This window comes from Populus trichocarpa, chromosome 4 (genome assembly GCF_000002775.5).
Source record: "Populus trichocarpa isolate Nisqually-1 chromosome 4, P.trichocarpa_v4.1, whole genome shotgun sequence".
Lineage (NCBI taxonomy): Eukaryota > Viridiplantae > Streptophyta > Magnoliopsida > Malpighiales > Salicaceae > Populus > Populus trichocarpa.
In genome coordinates this window covers 20,117,200-20,130,663 of record NC_037288.2, presented here as the reverse complement: position 1 = coordinate 20,130,663, position 13,464 = coordinate 20,117,200, and the positions used below count along the sequence as shown (strand labels likewise).

The 13,464-nt window shown below is 33.3% G+C and overlaps 1 pseudogene; it reads right to left on the bottom strand.

The window, feature by feature from the left end:
• Positions 1-6,429: 6,429 nt before the first annotated feature.
• LOC18097990 (protein TIC 100-like) lies at positions 6,430-12,263 on the bottom strand (annotated as a pseudogene).
• Between the last annotated feature and the right edge of the window lie 1,201 nt (positions 12,264-13,464).

The window sequence follows — 13,464 nt, the reverse complement described above, 5'->3', positions numbered from 1 at the left end:
CGGCTGCCTTCTTATATGGAGAGGAAGGTAGGAAAGCAGCGCGATTTTTATTTTGAATTACTGACTATAACCGGTTGCAGGGAGAAGTTACTTCGTTTTAAATTTACTGGTCAACGGTCAGAGAGGACCCTTAATGACCTGTAGTGGCCGGTGGTTAAGGACGTGTGTCGCGTATGTGGGATTCGTTTTTCTTTTGAAGTTCTTACCGCTAGGTGCTAAAGTGCGCGTGGGGGTTGAGCATAAGCTGTTGGTTACTTGGGTATTGTGGTTTTGTGTGACGATGTGCGAAACGGTGAGACGTCACATAGAGTATTATTGCTCAAAAAGGCGGCTGTTGTGTTGAATATTATGGTCACATGTTTCGCAGGTGCATATATTAATATTATTAGTGGTAAATAAGAAGTTGGGTTGTTGTTCGGTTATGCGCTTCCTCGAAGTGCCCAAAGCGAAAAAATAAATTGTGATATTCTAAATTTATTTTGATTCAATCCTTTATTTTTGTCTATTTCTTTTAATAAAAGTTAAACAAGATCTATAATTCTTCATATTAGAAAATTTATATTCAATAAATACATTTTTTTAATATTTTACGAAAAGATATTTTTAAAAAATGTAGATCTACTAGGAAGGAAATACTGCGAAGTAAGGAATCTGTTTCGCCGCCAAACACGTGTCAATCACTAAATGGCAATATGATTGGTCCGGCGACCACGAGATGGGCCTGGACTACAGGAATCACCGGTGCGCGTGTATTGTAACATGCTCCCCTGTCATCTTGTCATTGCATCAATTCAAGGCCTCGTTAATTGCATTGAAATCAATTGGGATTCCTGCTAATGACTTGTCTTGTCGAAAGGGATTTACAACGAATCAACCTGTTTTTTAATTCGAAAAAAATATTAATTAGTGTTTTTAGGTAACTTTTGATATTTTTACTGTATTGGTATTAAAAAATTTAAAAAAATATTATTTTAATATATTTTTAAATTTAAAAATATTTTCACAAAAACACTATATATGACATTATCACACACATTTAGCTAGAAAAAAGGAGAAAAATAAAATAAAATTGACTCAATGTATTTGTTTGGTGATAATGTCAAGTTTCTTAACCAAATTAATGATTATTTGATGATGATTAGCTATATTATTTTTTCTAATGTTTTATTGTTTATGTTTAATCTAAATCACGAGAAATTTTAAAATTAATAAATATAATTTTAATACAATGAATGTTAACAATAATAAAATTTTGTTATAATCAATATTTTTCTTTATGGTAGCATCTAAATTATTGAATTTAATATAAATTATAAAATTTAAAAGTAATTATTTTTAGTTGGAAGATTATTCTCGCGTCACTTCTCTAAAAAATCATGATTTATGAGATTCTAATTTTCAAAATTTCAACCTCGTTCAATGTATGGTATTTCTTAAGAAGTGATTAACTTTGGAGAAACTATTTGGTGAGATTATAGCATTACTTTTATGGGTTTGAATTTATTTATTTATTTATTTATTTATTTATTTTGTGTCTTTGAGGAAAAGTTTGATATTTTCAAAGAGTAAGAAGTCTCGACAAGGTACACGTATGACTCTGAGGTAAAACCAAGGAAAGAAGTTGAAATAAGATAAGGATAATGTAAAAGATAGGATAGCTATGAACGCTGCAAATTGCAACCAATTTTACATGGTTCGATGCCTTCAATCGACGCCTAGCTGAAAAAAACTACTTTTGCTATCTATCAGAGGTTGGCTCTTCATTGAATTGAATATACATCATTTCTTATTGTTTGAAAAATGAGATAATTTTATTATTTAATGAAATGGACTCTGACGAATTGTGTCAGGTATTGTGATTTTTTTTAGATTTTTTATTTTTAACATTAAAATCATAAAAAAAAACATTAAAGATACTAATCTATTGTTTTTTTGTTTTTTTTTTTTACTAAATGCATCTTTAAAATATACTTAAATGTACAAACAGTGATTACAACAACATACTTAATTAAAAAAATAAAAAGTAGAGGTGTAGCTCAACTGGTTAGGTAGTAAATTTGTTTTTTAAAGGTCACTAGTTTGAGTTTCACAAACCTTAGGGTCATGAAAGCTTATATGATTGTTAACTTTATGACCCATGAAATTAGTCGAGGTATGTGTAAGCTGATCCGGACACCCACATTATTAATAATAATAATAATAATAATAATAATAAAGAGTAACAGGCAATTACCACCATTCTGACCTTGACCATCAGGTTGTATTGAATTTGATCGAGGCTCATCATAAAAGAGTAGAATGTTTTGACTGATACTCATCCAGCCGATATATATTTACATTGGCTGTCATCAATCCGGTGACTTTTCTTTTCGGGTCCCATCGGAAAAATCTCTACGTTGCTGAGATTCCAAAGGTTTCCCGGGAAGAAAAGGTTTGGTCTTTCTCCATCTGTAACTTTTTATCTTAATTAAAGCATATCTTAATTATATTTTCTTCCTGCTTGTTCTCTAGAGCACCATTAAAGTCTAAGGGATTTGAAACGTGTATTGGTGGGTGACTCTAGCGGCCACTCCAGAACAGGATTGGTTCACTTAATTGATCCATGAGACACAGAAAGTTTGTCATTCAGGCTAGAATTTGTGTATAGTCTTGGGTGGGCAAGTCAGTTATGGTCATCTTATCCTCCTGTAATTTTCCATCAGATGTATAATTGCGAGTCGTTGTCTTGCATCGCACCCCAATTGGAATGATATGGACATGAAGCCAACTGATGAGCAATTAACAAATGCCTAGGAAGTCTACGATCAATAATGATCTTCAAATCATGCTTGATTAAGCCAAGATCGATACTTCTCCTGTGATTCTTGTGTTAATATTATCCAGGGGAGGCAATATTGCCACTAATTTGGCAGGATCAATCTGGATTCCTCAAGAGAACAGAGGACACAGGGGATGCCTTAACTGGTGAAGGTAGGCCTAGAGAGCCTTGCACAAGACAAAAACATGTGAGGAAATGGTCAGATCATTGTCCCTCCTCGTAGTGGAGTCCATGTCGGACTGCTTTTTGTGTCCTATGTTCATGTTGTCGTATTTCAGCCATGGATAGCTCACCCAAGTGGCTACAATCAGTGCTCCATCTGTATCGGCAAAGCCCTTTTATCCTCGCGTAGCCTTGACTTTCTAATATTGTTGTTTGGCTGCTGGATTTCTGCTGTGTATGCTATCGAAATATTCATTTGGAAACTATTATTTTTCTTTTTGAGGGGCGAGTTTGATCATTAATCGAAAGTTGCGCAGAGAAAGCTAATTAACATGAAGATTAATAAATAAAAAAGGGTGAAAGGGGCAGGGAACGGATTGAGTATTCTATAACCAAGAAATAAGACTTTCCCTCGTGAGAAAAAGGAAAATAAAATAAAATTATGGAGTTTGCAACACCTTTTAAGCAGAAGTAATTCTTAAGAAATCAATGGAAGAGATGGAAGGCACGTTTACTAGCGTGCATTTACGCATGATTTTTCTAATATGCAGCTAAGTTCAACACTTGATGCAAACAAGTCCTTGCCTTGCACCTCCATCTATGGAAAAGAAAGACTTCTGTGGACAAATTTAATTTCCATCCAATTAAACTTGACTCCATGCGACTGAGCAAACCACCAAACTTGCTTGCTTTAATTCTTCTTCTTGCAGATTGTCAACATGTGATACCATATATGTAAGATAGGTGAAATGGCTTACTTTACTGCTGAATTGAACTGAGTTGCAACCTAGAAAACCTAGGAAAATTACCGATCAACAAACTAATGCTTGACAACACAACTACATGCATAAAGTTTCGAATTATGTTTTATGTCAAGCATGAAATTAAGGTATAAGTTGTTTTCTCACCATCTTTTTATTTAAGTGGGTTCAAAAACATTTTTTTTTTTGTGGTAGCTTTTATACAGCTTTATTTATATATAAAAAAATAGGTTAAAAGAAGTTATAAATTGTAACTTTTCTTAAACTCAAGCTTTTGCCACAATTTGAGATTAAAAGTAGGTCTAAACAATAAAAATAGATTTAAAGTTTTTGAAGTTATGATCAACTTAAACTTAAAAGCATCTTGGCCTTATTTTTAGATAATGATTTTTAGGAAATTACTAGATAAGTGGTTTGCGCTACACCATAAGCTGAGTCAAATTTTTCCTCACATAAAAAAATGTTTAGGTAACAACAATTTAAGCAAACCTGAGTTAACTTTACTAACACGCAAGTCGAGATATAAAATAAAAATAACTTATAAAAAAAATTAAAAGAAATTGCAAACCTCAAGGTCTAATAACTTAATGTCAAATGATAAAACAAAAAAAATATTCCAAAAATATAATATTAAAGAAGAAAACCATAGTCAACCCGGTCTAACTTGACTAACTCACGATCCGCGATATGAGATAGGGATAAAAAAAATAGAATTTTAAAAGAAGAACCCAGTAAAAAAGACCATTCTTCAATAAAATAAAACTAAAAAACAATCTAATCTGGGTTAATTTTACTAACCAGCTCTCGGGATAAACTAACAGGAAGAAAAGCGAAAAAATAACAAAACTTAAGGGCCAATAATTTAATCTCAAATGATAAAATTGAAGAGAAAAAGACCAACGTCACAAAAAAAGTCGAGGGAAAAAAACTTGAGTCAACATGGGTTAACTCGACTAACCCGACACTAGTAATATAAGATCGGGATAAAAAAATTAGACTTACAGAAGAAACACCTAGCAAAAAAATAACCTAATTTAAATAAAAAAACATTGAAAAAGAAAATATGAGCTAACCCGTGTTTACTTGACTAACTTGTACCTAAGATAACCCAATAGAAAAAAGAAAAGAAGCGAAAAAATCACAAATCTTAAGGGCCAATAATTTAATTCAAAATAATGAAATTAAAAAAAAATCAATGTCATAAAAAAAAGTCGAGGGAAAAATACTCAAGTCAATACGAGTTAACTCGACACTCGTAAGATGAGATCGAGATAAAAAAAAATTAGACTTAAAAAAGAAGGAACTAACAAAAAAAACAAATTTAAATAAAAAAACATTGAAAAGAAAAACTTGATTTAACCAAGGTTAACTCAACTAACCTGCACCTGGGATAACTCAATAAAAAAATAAAAAAATCACAAAGCTCAACGAAAAATAATTTAATGTCAAATGATAAAATTAAAAAAAAATCATAAAAAGCATATCAAGAAAAAAAAATCTAAGTCAAACCGAGTAACTCAACTAACTGGTTATTTGGGATTTAAGTTCAGGATAACTTAATAAAAAAGTGAAATAAATAATAAAGTTAAGAGATTAATAACAAAATATTAAATGATAAATTTAATAAAAAATTTCCAAAAAAAACTAAACTTAAATAAGCCCAGTCATCATACCGGGATTACAGGTATGTTCATTCCACCAGGCAAGATCATTTAATTTTATTAGAGATTGAAAAAGGAAATGGAAAAACAATCTAAAGTACTGCTAATACACCTAAGTTGATCATTCCACCAGGCAAATCGGTCCAATCTTGTTTATAGAAAATGGCCTTGTTAGGTATGTTCTGGATGTTGCCACTTCAACTAGTCAACACCCATCTGCCTGTAAGAATGCGACACCATGGCATTTAACGAATAATCAATATTAGCCAGTTATATTTACCGGTTTTTTAAAGTGTTTTTTTTTAAATATATTAAAAAGATATATATTATTTATTTTTAAAAATTATTTTTGATACTAGCATATCAAAATAATCTAAACCACTAAAAAAATATTAATTTAAAATACAAAAACAATTAATTTTTTTTAAAATATTTTTAAAACACAAAACAAACTCTAATAATAAAATAAAATAAAATAAAAACAAATTTGTGTCACAATCACAGTAATTTGCATTCAATAGCATTGCCGCCTTGCTCAGATGCATTGAATTATTAGGCTTTGGCCCCCCCATGAAGTGTCGCTTGTAGTGAACACTCTGCTAATTTGGTAGGGCATGTAAAAGGTGAATTATGCTCCCAAAGATAAGTACCTCACAAGCAAAATCCTTTTCGTTTCTTCCCAGATAATGCTGTTATTTAATCTATGTAAGCAGAGATTAACTATATGAAGGTGTTCTTCGTATCTAAAATGCCAAGGATGTCTTATGATTAAGGTTTCTACTATGGTTCAGGGGATAAGCTTCAGTAGCTAGAAAGGGTAAAGAGATTAGAGAAACATAACCTTCATTGGTACTTCCTCACCATCAATTATCACAAGAGGGGGGAAACCCACTTGCTGACACCCAATTTTTCTCATGGGCAATTCTTGAACTACAAAAAGATCGAAGCATGGTTATTAAGTTCTGCATGGAAAACTCACGTTCAAAACTTATTTAGAGCATGATTTAAATTGATTTTGACTCGCAAATTGACGTGACAGTCCATTGAATCGAGCGATTCGAGCCCTTTATGGAGTCAAACACTTTATTTAGTCGAGTTTCTGAACTCTAAGAATTCTACTACGTATGCATGGACCACAAAATGAAGAACGGAAGCAATTGCAACCAAGGACAGATTAGCTGCGGTTATGAAAGTCGCCGCTGTGAAACTAGCAATGAACAAGCCCAAGATACCAATAAACCAACTCCAAGCCCAAAGATTCCGAAAAGCCCTTCGAGGATAGAAGCACCCTCTGCAGTGCCTTCCCATTATCTCGCCGACAGAACTCAGAAGTCTTCATATTCCGTCTGTCTCAACCGGCAATCATCATTGATTTCAGTTTACCTTTCGAAATTTTGTTGTGGATAAGCGGGGTGAGAATTATCTCCACTGGTGGTCCTCGCCACCAACAAAAAAGAACCATGAAATCACCGTTAACGTCGCCACCAGTGCCCCTTCCTGGATCCTCATAATCAGAGACGAAAGGGAAAGAAAGACCACCCAGTTTGCTTACTCGAGATGTTTTTCTATCACCTAGTATAGCAAAATACAGAGTATGTACAGACGTTTTGCCAAAAATGAAATGTGGCCTCTACAAAACTGGCTCTCTTGGAGTATCATCGAATTCTTATCTAATTTATGAGAGGAAGAGGCTCGTAATTGATTGTATTAATATATGATTCTAAATAACACAATTGCGTGTGCAATGACAATATGCTGTCTGAATCTCTCTCTGGTGCTGCATGCAGCCAAGGACGACTCTGTTTTCTTGGCTTTTTTAGACTTTCTCTGGGGTTCGCAGAAGCAGAATTACGGGATGGAATTTTACCGACTTTCAATTCTCAACCTTCCCTTTTGGCCAAGTACTGGGGGCAAACTGACTAAATTAAACATTCCAGAGGGGTCGTTTGAGCTCACCACACAAAGGGAAGGAGCTGCCTTTTGTGGCAATCTGTTCTTCCATGCTAAAAATGATTGCTGTAGCCTAGAGGGAACCTGCAAACCAGCCAAATAACAAAATCACATCAAGCTAGTGGAAAAGTGTAGGCAAAAAATAACACAGCAGAAGACGGGGGATACAAAAATAACCCTGGTCAATGTAATCCGGCCAAACAAACAAATGGAGTGTTCAGGATCAGCAATCCATTTATGACTGTTTTACGAAGGATGGTGAGAAAATTATGATTTTGATAATTAGAGGATAATGTGATGCCCCAGGAAAACTTTAGTCAAGTAACTGCATGAAAAATAATCGCCAACAGAACATATTTCCTTCTAATGATATGTCAAGCATCAGGAAGCATATATTCTTAAAACCCGGCATATTACTGCTGCTCTTCTAAATGTTTATGGAGGAAAAGAATATCTGGGTCTAGAACTTACTGTTGAAAGAAGGCTGCAGGGAGCGAATGACAGTGAAGATGTAGAAAATGGAGCTCCCGCAGATCTGTTCCCTTTTCCGTCGTTCTTTGTTGGGTCCTCATCTTGGGTCACAGAACCAAAACTTGATGGTGTAACATCCTCCTCTTCCTCCTCATCTTTAGCAAAAGATTTCTCCTCCTGTTGGGCTGACACAGAGCTATTCTTGTCCTCCTGCAAATCCATTTCAAGATTCTCTTCCTCCTTTTCTCTCATCTTCAGCTCCTCATCCAAGTCTTCCATTACCTCTTCTCAACACAATTCAGCTTATATGAACTCAAGCTCCTTTTCATACAGCTGTATTTTTATCTCGCTAGCTTTCTTCTTCTCTCCAGTCCATTTCTCTAGTTTATCAAGCACTGGCTTGCACACATTATCACCTCCTCTTCTCCATAAAACTCATCAAAACCAAGGAGTAGGAATTGAACTTTATCAGGATCACATCTTCCCCACCTTTCAGAGGTGGCTGCCAAAATAACCGAACCCCATGTTCCTCATCCTCATCCTCAACCCATTTGATTATTCGTCCTGTTCGAGTGTGTAGGATGACAGGATCTTCAGTATATACGAGTTTAGATGGATCTTCAGGATCAGGTTCTGGTTCTTTGTTACGAATAACGAATTCAGGAGCCTCCTCTGTCCAAACAAACGTAAAAATGTGAAGCACCAAACAAAAGGGAATGAAAGAAGCATTAGAAGTGAACTAGTAAAACACTAGCAGCTAACCTAAAAACAAGTATATAAAACTATTTCATCAACTGTGGCTTTGGCTTCAAAAAAAACATGCCAAATGCCTGGATCAAGAAACAAAAAAATGATGACGGGCACAAGACAATTTATCTTGGCATCAACAATAATATTGTTTATATTTGCAGACTAATATCATGTTTTCTATGAAGAGGAGAAGCACATAAACAAGAATAAGAGAACTCTTAATGACCTGATGAAAAGGCACGTATCATGAAGTTGCATATCTATCTATACGACTAGCCAAAAGCTAAATTTATCTATCTATACGACTAGCCAAAAGCTAAATTTATCATAAAGACTAGAGAAAGAGAGAGAGAGAGATGATACCATTCTCCCACCAGTATGAAAGCTCAGCAGGCAAGCTTTATAAAATGAATTTAACCACATCTCTCTTTCCTGGTCCACCTCATGCACGTATCTTTTCCAATAATCAGGTACTTGCCAAATAAGCAAATTTGTTTTCATCCTTCTCCGTGAACTAAAAATAAATTAACAAAGAAACTTTCCTTGTAGAACTGGTTGATGAAGCCTGGTGCCATCCACACATCTTCCTCCTTACCGTTTTTGTTACCCATTTTTAGAACCCTGTATAAATATACAAAGAATATATATATATAAAATTGGAAAAATAAAAAAAATATACATCAATGAAAAGAAAAGAACATGAAAAACATGAAAAACGACCGGAAAATTGCAAAAACAAAATTGGCTGAGGAAGATCAAAATATCAAAAGTTGAAAAATTGATTGTTCAATTTTGACTAATGAAAACCCTATTAACAAGCAAAATTCAATTTGGGGAGAAAATTTCAAAATTGAGTGTTTAATAACTCAATTAGGGATTTTTCATGTTTTAATTGAATTTATTACAGATTTAATTGCAAGGAAATTGGTTTTAATTCAATTTGGACTTTAATTTGAAGGAAATGAAGTGTGAGGTTGAATTGCAATTTTAAAAAGCTAACTTGGTGAAATCAGAGATTTAATTGTATAAATATTGAAGTTTAATAGACAATTAGGGATTTGATTAAAGAAATTCAAAACCAAGAATCAAACCATAAAAGACACGAGACTCCGGGGACTTAAATCAGAAAAATCAGGGGCCAAATTAAAAACAATTGAAAGTTTGATAGTCAATTAAGGGTTAATTTGCATAAATCAGAAACCAAGGACCTAAATGGAAAAGGAGTTGAACTTTGGGGCTAACAATTGAGTTTGACAAGGGTGAAATTGTATAAAAATTAAAAATTGAGAGGCAATTACGGGTGCAATTAAAAGAAATTAGAAGAACAAGGATTAAATTGAAATTTGTCAAATCTCAAATTAAAACCTTAAATTTTAGGGTTTAACCTATACGATGCATCGTTTGGCCACTGTTTATCTTATTCTTTGGTAATTTTGGATGATTGAGTAGGCATCTTCAGGTGAATGAGTGTGCCGTTTCCGACCACCTCAGAGGCTGTAACTACCACTATTTGACTGAGAAACACCCCCTCTACAAAGATAAGCTACTCCCATTGAATATTTACATCTCATTTTCTTCAATGACCTCAACATCTTGTCTCAGATAAACCCTCATTGTATTTTCAGATTTTAGGTTGATCGAGTTACACTTTCAAACGAATAAATATGAAACTACAAACCTCCAAATCGAGCAATGTTAGATCCAAACAAAAAGTGTGCACCCCCTCTACCAACTTCAAGTGGTAGTCAACAACGATGACGTCATAATTGCTCCAACGAGACTTCGAAACTAGTCAACTCAGTCAGTCATGACTGTGATACCTATTATGCAAAAAAACCACTCATTTTTCATATGTTCACACTTCAAAGTTTCTCAAAAGGTTCTTATCTTAAGATAAAAAAAGGCCAAAAAACCCTCACCTTGGCCTCCAAGTTTTGCAAAAACCATCTTTAAATTTGTTACAAAACTACCTTTGCAAAACCAACCAAGGACAGAGTTTTCAGCTGTTAAGATTTGTTCAAAACCATCTCATTTCGATCAAAGGGTTAAACATTGATGAATGATGATCAATCTATGATCGAATCCATCAAAATCCTAGTTTGAAACCTTATAAATACCCCTTAGAGAATCAAGGCAGAAAAAAAAGAAAGAAGCGGCAAGAAAATCTTGATAAAAAGGCTAAGTGTGAAGTTTCAAGAACCTAGTATAAGATTTCTTAAGCTTAAAGTGTGGTAATGCCAAGTCATCCCAAACAGAGCCTTCGTATCTTTGCTGAGCCAAAACACGAAATAACAGGTAAATGAAAAGGTTATCATGTGATGAACTAGGAGATAGAAGCCATGGAAAGGAACAAATATACATCCAAACCAGACTGTGCATATGAGCAATTCAAAGCATATTCCACCAGTCTCATAAATCATAAATGTAATAAAATCCACAGCCCCGTTAGTCACACCTAATCTATTAGGCACACAAAGAAAGAAAGCCAATAACGAAAAACAAAACCGAATTACTCAATTAGAATCCATCAAAATCAACTCAAAACTAAAGGAATGTTTCGTAGACTGTAATTCCATTGCAAACTAGCAAACATATCATGTTTTATCACCTTTATCAACCTAAAATTGGCCAAAGCACTATAAACTACACATAACAAAGTAGTGCATAAGTCAACTAGAACCAAAAATAACCAACACAGACTCAGCATGGAGTCACAAAACCATAAAAAAAAACCGGATTAATCAAGCAACCAATTGCTCTAAGAACACCAATGCAGCTATTAAGCAAAAATCACCAATCATTCATCCAAATCCACTCAATATCACCAATGCAGCTATTTGCGCAAAGCAAATTATCAAAAATGAACAAAAACCCATGTAACAAAAAGCCACCAATAATAATAAAAAACCATGAAATCAAATTAAATTAAAAAAAAAGCAGGCACAAGCACTTACAAGCTGCCATCTTCGAAAATATAGCTAACCCGGGTCAAAAATTCCTCGATCCTATCCAGCTCTTCAATGACAGCTTTGGGATTCGAGATATCATAATGATTATCAGGAATCGCCAGATAAGGCCTTCTATACGGCAAGTAAAAAGGCGCAATCAGCAGGTCTCTCCCTTCTTCCTTCATCTTCCTAACAATATCCCAATCCTCTTCATCCGCCCACACTGGTTCTCACCCTGGTTTCGTAGATTCCCATGGCGGGTCAGCCCACAATTCCCTCAAATCCTCTTCTCTCCAGTTCTCTCTATCCTTCGGAAAATCAAAGAAATCCTCGTAGAAAACATAGTTTCTGTATTCGTCTTCTTTCAACGTCTTCATCCTTTTGCTCTCCAATACCTCCGCGAACTGCGCAATGTTTTTCTCCGGTATGTTTTCCGATTCTGGGATTTCATCTCCCGGTCTGGTGTAGGTGAAAACGCCCTCTTCTTGGTTGGTGGGTGATTGAGTGTAGTCGTAATCGTAGTCGGAGTCGGAATCAGAGTCGGAGTCGGAGTCCGATGAGAAAGGGTGGTTGGTGTCAGCATTTGGGTCTTCTTGTGGGCTCGGGTCAGGCTAGTTGGTGGGTTGGTCTGGGGAGTTAATGCCTGCCATTTCTGGACGACAAGGTGAAGCCTACGAGAGAAATCAGGGAGGAGAGGAGAGGGTGAGGGGAAGGGAGTGCGAGAAATGGATGGGTGTTTTTAGTGGGAAAGGTTTTGTGGGTTTTTGACCGTTAGTATTTGCATTTTTTTTATTTTACTATTTCATTTTTATATTATCCTTTGCTAATAGTACCGTAGTTAAGTAAATGTTCTCTTTATTATTTAATTTATTGAATTTATCTGACTATATTATAAGGATGTGCATGATATTTTTTGAAATCATTAACAAAAACTTAATTTTAATTAACATGTAAGTTAATATGAGAATATCTTTTATTATAAGATTAAATAAAAAAATCATATTTGGTCGACATTTAATGACTTCAAATATCTAATAGATAAAAAGTTTTTTTACATAAGAAATTATACTTTTAAGGAAACAACATAAATGTCTACAGATTTTTCATTTTCTTAATGATTTAATTCATTAAGTAAATGTGACGTAATTGGTGGGGTTTTCACTAATTTTCTTCTTTGATTGATATCTTAACTTTTATAATTTGTGTTCATTGATAAATTATTAAAATTATATGAATATTGAAAAAACTTAAGGGTTGTTCATAAATAAAATAATATTTTATTTTTCTTTAAAAAATAAAAAAAATCAATTTTCTATTGAAAAATATGCTCAGCTGTTCAAAAATGAATTCAAAGTAACTCTTCAATAACCATATCATTCAAATTATATATAAAAAAAAACTATAATAATTTATTTTAATTTTAATTTGAAATAATTTGTGATTTTTTTTAAAAAATTCATTTTTTTCCAACTTTTTTATATGTTATATTTGATTTTCGTTCATTTACATGCTATTTATTTTATTTGAAATAATTTATAAAATAATTTTTTAAATTTTTTATTTTTTTTAACTCTTTTATCTGTCATATTTTATCTTTATTCTTTCAATAAAATTAAAAAAATAAAATTAAAATATTAATAAGTTATTTTTTAATTTATTTTGCATGACATACTCAAACACTAGAAAATATTTTCCAACTCATTTTTTATCACACTACAAAATATCATAAAATAATTCATTTTTTATAAATTTATTTTTTTTATAGAAATCACTTTTTAAAAAAGAATTATTTTCTAGCAATCAAATAGGGCTTTAAATATTTACCAAGATAACAAATCTGAATGGAAAAAAGACATGAGATCTTCACACCATATTTATTAAAATCAACTAGGATTTACCGCTTTTCAAATATAATTATTTTTTAGCAATTAAACATGGCCTTA